Raw genomic sequence first — 9,482 nt, 5'->3', positions numbered from 1 at the left:
TTGAGCTAAAGATTGAGGTCAAACTTTTGCTCAAGTTTTTTTTCCTCTGGAGTGTTTTCAACTCTTTTAAAAGTTTGAGCTAAAGTTTGAGGCAAACTTTTGCTCAAACTTTTTGTTCTCTCTTGCTCCTAGCCATTCCTTCCTTCTTCAACCTTCTTCAAAACTCTTTTCACCTATCATCAATCAACCAAACACATCAAAGCTTTGCTTAAAATCATGAGTTTGTTATTCTTTCATAATATATGACAATTATAGCATAAAATCTCATGAAATTGCATTAATTCATACATGGTTGATTGAATCAAAGGAAACATGGAAATCTACCCAATTGGCTTGCTTATGGCTCAAGAAAGTGCATAAATCAATCGAAAACAAAAGAAAAAGGCTAGTGAAACTAGGCTAAGATGACTTGTCATCACTTTCCTCTTCAAAAACATAGCAAGCTTAGAGTGGATGTTCAAACCTTCAGACAAAAAGAAGGTGAATCCCTCTATGAAGCTTGGGAGAGATACAAGGAACTAACCAAAAAGTGTCCTTCTGACATGCTTTCAGAATGGACCATCCTGGATATATTCTATGATGGTCTGTCTGAACTATCAAAGATGTCATTGGACCATTCTGCAGGTGGATCCATTCACCTAAAGAAAATGCCTGCAGAAGCTCAAGAACTTATTGACATGGTTACAAATAACAAGTTCATATACACTTCTGAAAGGAATCATGTGAGTAATGGGACCCCTCAGAGGAAGGGAGTTCTTGAAATTGATACTCTGAATGCCATATTGGCTCAGAATAAAATATTGACTCAGCAAGTCAATATGATCTCTCAGAGTCTGAATGGATTGAAGGAATCATCCAAAAGTACTAAAGAGGCATCTTCTGAAGAAGAAGCTTATGATCCTGAAAACCCTGCAATAGCAGAGGTGAATTACATGGGTGAACCCTATGGAAACACCTATAATCCCTCATGGAGAAATCATCCAAATTTCTCATGGAAGGATCAACAAAAGCCTCAACAAGGCTTTAATAATGGTGGAAGAAACAGGTTTAGCAATAGCAAACCTTTTCCATCATCCACTCAGCAACAGACAGAGAATTCTGAGCAGAATCCATCTAGCTTAGCAAATATAGTCTCTGATCTGTCTAAGGCCACTGTAAGTTTCATGAATGAAACAAGGTCCTCCATTAGAAATTTGGAGGCACAAGTGGGCCAGCTGAGTAAAAGAGTCACTGAAACTCCTCCTAGTACTCTCCCAAGCAATACAGAATAGAATCCAAAGAGAGAGTGCAAGGCCATTGATTTGACCATCATGGCCGAACCTACAAGGGAGGAGGAGAACGTGAATCCTAGTGAGGAAGACCTCCTGGGATGTTCAGTGACCAATAAGGAGTATCCCTTTGAGGAACCAAAGGAATCTGAGGCTCATCTAGAGACCATAGAGATTCCATTGAACCTCCTTCTGCCCTTCATGAACTATGATAATTATTCTTCCTCTGAAGAGGATGAAGACATTACTGAAGAGCAAGTTGCTAAATACCTTGGTGCAATCATGAAGCTGAATGCCAAATTATTTGGTAATGAGACTTGGGAATATGAACCTCCCTTTCTCACCAATGAACTAAATGCATTGGATAGGCAGAAATCACCTCAAAAGAAACAGGATCCTGGAAAATTCTTAATACCCTGTACCATAGACACCATGACCTTTGAGAAGGCTCTGTGTGACCTGGGGTCAGGAATAAACTTAATGCCACTCTCTGTAATGGAGAAACTAGGGATTTTTGAGGTACAAGCTACAAGAATCTCACTAGAGATGCCAGACAAATCAATGAAACAGGCTTATGGACTTGTAGAGGATGTCTTAGTGAAGGTTGAAGGCCTTTACATCCCTGCTGACTTCATAATCTTAGACACTGGGAAGGATGAGGATGAATCCATCATCCTTGGAAGACCCTTCCTTGCCACAGCAACGGCTATGATTGATGTGGACAGAGGAGAGTTAGTCCTTCAATTGAATGAGGACTACCTTGTGTTTAAGGCTCAAGGATCTTCTTCTGTAAACATGGAGAAGAAGCATGAAAAGCTTCATCCAATTCTCTCCATACAGAGTCAAGCAGAGCTTCCACATTCAAACTCTAAGTTTGGTGTTAGGAGGCTACAATCATGCTCTGAGTATCTGTGAAGCTCTGTAAGAGCTTACTATCAAGCTATTGACATTAAAGAAGCGCTTATTGGGAGGCAACCCAATCTTATTTATCTATGTTAATTATTTTTTCATTTCATTTTCCATTGTTAGTTTATGTTTTCTTTAGGTTGATGATCATGTGGAGTCACAAAAACAGCTGCAGAATTAAAGCGGAATCAAAAATAGCATAAAAAATAGCACACCTTGGAGGATAGACTTACTGGCGTTTAAACGCCAGTAAGGATAGCAGAATGGGCGTTTAACACCCAGTCTGGCAGCATTCTTGGCGTTAAACGCCAGAATTGGCAGACAAACCGGCGTTTAACGCCAGAAAAGGGTGTATGGCTAGCGTTAAACGCCAGAAACGGGCATCAACCTGGCGTTTAATGCCAGGAAAGGCAGCAGACTGGCGTTTAAATGCCAGAAAGGGCTATCCAGGGGCGTTTAAATGCCAAAAAGGTGCAGGGACCAGAATTCCTTGACACCTCAGGATCTGTGGACCCCACAGGATCCCCACCTACCCCAACTCACTCTCTCTCCTCTTCACACCTTTCCATAACACTCTTCTCCAAATACCCTTGACCAATCACATCAATACCTATTCCCCAAACACAATTCACCTATCAAATCCTACCCTCTTCCCCATAATCTCTTCACCACTCACATCCATCCACTATTCCCCAAAAACCCATCATAAAACCCCACCTACCTCACCATTCAAATTCAAAATATTTCCCTTCCGAACCCAACCCCTTCTTACACGAATTCTCTCTCTCTCTTACCCTATAAGTACCCCTCCTTACCACCTTCAAATTCACACATCATAAACACTTAAACCCTACCTTGGCCGAATTCAAAACACCCCTCTATCTCTTCCATTTCTTCTTCTCCTCCTCCTTTCTTTCTTCTTTTGCTCGAGGACGAGCAAACCTTTTAAGTTTGGTGTGGGAAAAAGCTCTGCTTTTTATTTTTCCATAACCATTGATGGCACCTAAGGCCGGAGAAACCTCTTGAAAGAGAAAAGGGAAGGTAGTTGCTTCCACCTCCGAGTCATGGGAGATGGAGAGATTCATCTCAAAGGTCCATCAAGATCACTTCTATGAAGTTATGGCCAAGAAAAGGGTGATCCCCGAGGTCCACTTCATGCTCAAAAAGAGTGAATATCCGGAGATCCAACGTGAGGTTCGGAGAAGAGGTTGGGAAGCTCTCACCAACCCCATCCAACAAATCAGAATCTTAATGGTTTCTATGCTAATACATGGATCACTAAGAACCATAATCAAAGAATGAACCTGATTTAAGAGATTTTGTCATGTTGGTATAGAATTTCACAAAATTAATTCTTATTTCAAGTATAGTTCTACACCAACAAACAATCCTCTCAATAAAAAATTTGGTGTTGTCACAAGTACAAACCCCAATAAATTTATAACCGAATTATTTAGACTCCGGGTCATCTCACAAGGAATTGCAATGAAGTGATCAATTATTGGCTATGAAAATGCAAGAGGGGCGGTTTGGTTGATAAAAGGGCAAGAAAATAAATGACAAGAAAGGTAAAGAGAGCAATTAAAGAAAGCAATTAATAAAGAGAGACATTCATGGCAAGGTTTGAGATCATAGGCTTTCTATCCTAGTCATACAATGATTAATTCATCTTATTTAGTCAACTCCAACAAATGGAAGAACGTATCATGTTATCTTCACATAGGGAGAATGTCAAACAAGACTAATCAATCATATAATAATAATAATAATAATAACAAGAATCTATCTCATTTCGTCATCTCCAACATTGAAAGAAGGTATAAGTTATCTTCTATGAGAGAAAGTCAAACAAGACTAGTTAATCTCAAATCCAAATGTCCTAATCAACTCACTAATTGGATTAGCAAAAGATTAGCGTCAATGGAAATAATATTAACTAACAACTCTAGATTACCAATGTAAATTGGTTATTAATGACTCAAGATTGCCCAATTACTCTTCCCTAGCCAAGAATGCTCAAAAGCTACTCTAAAGCCCAACCAAGCATTTTGTAAAACACTTGGTGGGTAATAAAGGAAAGCATAATAAATGTGCAAGAATAATAAATCTACCAACTACCAATTGCAAGAAAAGTAAATCAACAACTCAAATCATCAATAAATGAAACATCATAATTAAATTTCATTAAAGAAAAGATCCAAATCCAACAAGAGAATTCATAAACATAAAAGAGACATAAAAGTAAAATTAACAAGAGAACTAAGAAGAATAGAGTAGTAGAACAAGAAATTGTAAAGGAAATAAGATGAGAACATGGAATAAAGCCTAGATCTAAGATGAATTAACCTAACCTAATTCTAGAGAGAAGTGGGAGCTTCTCTCTCTAGAAACTAACCTACATGATGCTAATGCTACAAACAATTGCTCCCCCCTTGCCCAAGCTTGAATTCTGCATGAAATAGCATTAGAAATGAGTTGGGTTGGTGATGAGCGGATAATTTATACACTTTTTGGCATTATTTTTAGTATGTTTTTTAGTATATTTTAATTAGTTTTTATTATATTTTTTTAGTTTTTATTTAAAAATCACTCTTCTGGACTTTACTATGAGTTTGTGTGTTTTTCTGTGATTTCAGATATTTTCTGGCTGAAATTGAGGGACCTGAGCAAAAATCTGATTCAGAGGCTGAAAAAGGACTGCAGATGCTGTTGGATTCTGACCTCCCTGCACTCAAAGTGGATTTTCTGGAGCTACAAAAGCCCAATTGGTGCGCTCTCAATTGCGTTGGAAAGTAGACATGTTTGGCTTTCCAGCAATATATAATAATCCATACTTTGTCTGAGATTTGATGGCCCAAACAGGCGTTCCAAGTCAGCTCAAGAATTCTGGCGTTTAACTCCAAAACTGGCACAAAAGTTGGAGTTAAACGCCCAAACTGGCACAAAAGGATCAAACTTTAAATTTTAAATTCATATCTTTTAATTTCCTGATAGTCAAGTAATCAACTTTAATTTTAAAAATTTTCTTTTTCTAAATTGATTTTCAATCATATCTTTTCAAACATATCTTTTCAATCACATGTTTTTCAAAATTAATTTTTTTCAATCATATCTTTTTCTAATTTCAAAATCTTTTTCAAAAATCACTTTATTTCTTTCCCATTCTTAGTTTTCGAAAATCTCAATCAAATTTTCAAATTTCTTTTTAAAATCTTTTAATTAATTTTTGCAAATTCTTCCCCTCTTCTCACATCCTTCTATTTAAGGGACTAAGACTCCTCCTCAAGGTACAATTCGAACTCCCTCCTTCTTTATATGTTCGAAATCTCTTCCATCTACCTCCTTCTTCTATTCTTCTTTTCCTCTGACACCTCAAGAAATCTCTATACTGTGACATAGAGGATTCCCTACTTTCTTGTTCTCTTCTCTTTCATATGAGCAGGAACAAAGATAAAGGCATACTTGTTCAAGCTGATCCTAAACCTGAAAGGACCTTGAAGAGAAAGCTAAGAGAAGCTAAAGAACAATTCTCTCTAGAGGGCCTAACAGAGCTCATCAAAGAAGAAGAAACCATGGCAGCCGAAAACAACAATGCCAACAATGCAAGGAAGGTGCTTTGTGACTTTATTGCACCTACTCCTGATTTCTATGCGAGAAGCATCTCTATCCCTACCATTGGAGCAAACAACTTTGAGCTTAAGCCTCAATTAGTTTCTCTAATGCAACAGAATTGCAAGTTTCATGGACTTCCATTGGAAGATCCTCATCAGTTCTTAGCTGAGTTCTTGCAAATCTGTGACACTGTCAAGACCAATGGGGTTGACCCTGAAGTCTACAGACTTATGCTCTTTTCTTTTGCTGTAAGAGACAAAGCTAGGACATGGTTGGATTCACAACCTAAGGAAAGCCTGAACTCTTGGGAAAAGCTAGTCAATGCCTTCTTGGCAAAGTTCTTTCCACCTCAAAAATTGAGTAAGCTTAGAGTGGAAGTCCAAACCTTTAGACAGAAGGATGGTGAATCCCTCTATGAAGCCTGGGAGAGATACAAGCAATTGATCAGAAGGTGCCCTTCTGACATGCTTTAAGAATGGAGCATCATAGGAATCTTCTATGATGGTCTATCTGAACTATCCAAGATGTCATTAGATAGCTCTACTGGAGGATCTCTTTATCTGAAGAAGACGCCTGCAGAAGCTCAAGAACTCATTGAAATGGTTGCAAATAACCAATTCATGTACACTTCTGAAAGGAATCCTGTGAATAATGGGATAGCTCAGAAGAAAGGAGTTCTTGAGATTGATACTCTGAATGCCATATTGGCTCAGAATAAAATATTAACCCAACAAGTTAATATGATTTCTCAGAGTCTGTCTGGAATGCAAGCAGCAACAGGCAGTACTAAGGAAGCTTCCTCTGAAGAAGAAGCTTATGATCCTGAGAACCTAGCAATGGAAGAGGTGAATTACATGGGAGAACCCTATGGAAACACCTATAATCCTTCATGGAGAAATCATCCAAATCTCTCATGGAAGGATCAACAGAGACCTCAACAAGGTTTCAACAACAACAATAGTGGAAGAAACAGGTTTAACAATGGCAAGCCTTTTCCATCACCTTCTCAGCAACAGACAGAGAATTCTAAGCAAGACCCCTCTGACTTAACAACCATTGCCTCTGATCTAATCAAAACCACTCAAAGTTTCATGACAGAAACAAGGTCCTCCATTAGAAATTTGGAGGCACAATTGTGTCAGCTGAGTAAGAAAATTACTGAACTCCCTCCTAGCACTCTCCCAAGAAATACAGAACAGAATCCAAAAAGAGAGTGCAAGGCCATAACCACATCTCACATGGCCGAACATGGAAAGGAGGAAGAGGCAGTGATTCCCACTGAGGAAGACCTCATTGGACGCCCACTGACCTCCATGGAGTTCCCTAATGAGGAACCATGGGAATCTAAGGCTCATTCTGAGACCATAGAGATTCCATTGAATTTACTTCTGCCTTTCCTAAGCTCTGATGAGTATTCTTCCTCTGAAGAGGATGAAGATGTCACTGAAGAGCAAGTTGCTAAGTACCTTGGAGCAATCATGAAGCTAAATGCCAAGTTATTTGGTAATGAGACATGGGAGGATGAACCTCCATTGCTCATCAAAGAACTGGATGACTTGACTAGGCAGAGATTACCTCAAAAGAGACAGGACCCTGAAAAGTTCTCAATCCCTTGTACCATAGGCACCATGACCTTTGAGAAGGCTCTGTGTGACCTAGGGTCAAGCATAAACCTTATGCCTCTCTCTGTAATGGAGAAGCTAGGGATCATTGAGGTACAAGCTGCAAGAATCTCACTGGAGATAGCAGACAATTCAAAGAAATAGGCTTATCGACTTGTAGAAGATGTCTTGGTAAAGGTTGAAGACCATTACATCCCTGCTGATTTCATAATCCTAGAAACTGGGAAGTGTATGGATGAATCCATCATCCTTCGTAGACCCTTCCTAGCCACAGCAAAGGCTGTGATTGATGTTGACAGAGGAGAATTGATCATTCAAGTGAATGAAGACTCCCCTGTGTTTAAAGCTCAAGGATATCCCTCTGTCACCATGGAGAGGAAGCAAGAAGAGCTTCTCTCAATACAGAGTCAAACAGAGCCCCCACAGTCAAACTCTAAGTTTGGTGTTAGGAGGCCACAACCAAACTTTAAGTTTGGTGTTGAACCCCCACATTCAAACTCTAAGTTTGGTGTTGGGAGGTTCCAACATTGCTCTGAACATCTGTAAGGCTCCATGAGAGCCACTGTCAAGCTATTGACATTAAAGAAGCGCTTGTTGGGAGGCAACCCAATCTTTACTTATCTATGTTAAATTTCTATTTTCTATTGTTATTTTATATTTTTTGTAGGTTGATGATCATGTGAAGTCACAAAAATAATTGAAAAAGCAAAAACAAAGTGAAAAAGAGAATGAAAAAATAGAACACCCTGGAGGAGATAGTTACTGGCGTTTAAACGCCAGTAAAGGTAGCAGAATGGGCGTTAAACGCCCAGTCTGGCACCATTCTGGGCGTTTAACACTAGAAATGGGCACCAAACTGACGTTTAACGCCAGGAATGGGCAAGAAGCTGGCGTTAAACGCCAGAAATGGGCAGCAGCCTGGCGTTTAACGCCAGGATTGGCAGAAAGGGGCGTTTTGCACGCCACTTGGTGCAGGGATAAGATATCCTTGACACCTCAGGATCTATGGACCCCACAGGATCCCCACCTACCCCACCACTCTCTCTCTTCTTCACCCATTCACCAATCACCTCAATACCTCTTCCCCAAAAACTCCTCACCTATTAAATCCCACCATTCTCTTCACCACTCACATCCATCCTTCATAAAACCCCACCTACCTCACCATTCAAATTCAAACCACTTTCCCTCCCAAACCCACCCTCTATAGCCGAACCATACACACCCCTCTCACCCCTATATAAATCCATCTTCCCTCCTTCATTTTCACATAACCTAAACACCACTTCTACCCCTTGGCCGAAATACAAAGCCCACTCTATCTCCTCTATTTCTTCTTCTTCTACTCTCTTCTTTCTTCTTTTGCTCGAGGACGAGCAACCTTCTAAGTTTGGTGTGGTAAAAGCTAAAGCTTTTTGTTTTTCCATAACCATTTATGGCACCAAAGGCCAGAGAAACCTCTAGTAAGAGGAAAGGGAAGGCAAAAGCTTCCACCTCCGAGTCATGGGAGATGGAGAGATTCCTCTCAATGGTGCATCAAGACCACTTCTATGAAGTTCTGGCCAAGAAGAAGGTGATCCTCGAGGTCCCTTTTAAGCTCAAAAAGGGCAAATATCCGGAGATCCGACATGATATCCGAAGAAGAGGTTGGGAAGTTCTCACCAACCCTATTCAACAAGTCGGAATCTTAATGGTTCAAGAATTCTATGCCAATGCATGGATCACCAAGAACCATGACCAAAGTGTGAACCCGGACCCTAAGAATTGGCTTACAATGGTCTGATGGAAATACTTAGATTTTAGTCCGGAAAATGTAAGGTTGGCATTCAACTTGCCCATGATGCAAGGAGATGCACACCCATACACTAGAAGGGTCAACTTTGATCAAAGGTTGGAGCAAGTCCTCATAGACATTTGTGAAGAGGGCGCCCAATGGAAGAGAGAGGGAAGCCGGTTCAACTAAGAAGGCATGACCTCAAGCCCATCACCAAGAAAAGGATGGAGAAAGTAAGAGAACCTCACCAAGAGCATGAGTAAATTCCTCATCATGAAATCCGTGAGATGCCTCAAGGGA

At 39.9% G+C, this 9,482-nt stretch overlaps 2 non-coding genes across 2 annotated transcripts; both read right to left on the bottom strand.

Annotated features, from left to right (window-relative positions):
- Nucleotides 1–440: 440 nt before the first annotated feature.
- On the bottom strand, nucleotides 441–548 carry LOC148561448 (small nucleolar RNA R71). The gene has a single exon (XR_015886662.1). It is a non-coding gene; the product is annotated as a small nucleolar RNA R71 (small nucleolar RNA).
- Nucleotides 549–6,148: 5,600 nt separating this feature from the next.
- Nucleotides 6,149–6,256, bottom strand: LOC148561447 (small nucleolar RNA R71). The gene has a single exon (XR_015886630.1). It is a non-coding gene; the product is annotated as a small nucleolar RNA R71 (small nucleolar RNA).
- Nucleotides 6,257–9,482: the final 3,226 nt, after the last annotated feature.

This window comes from Arachis ipaensis, chromosome B6 (genome assembly GCF_059453495.1).
Source record: "Arachis ipaensis isolate K30076 ecotype BB chromosome B6, ASM5945349v1, whole genome shotgun sequence".
Classification (NCBI taxonomy): Eukaryota; Viridiplantae; Streptophyta; class Magnoliopsida; order Fabales; family Fabaceae; genus Arachis; species Arachis ipaensis.
This window is presented reverse-complemented; position numbering and strand designations above follow the sequence as displayed.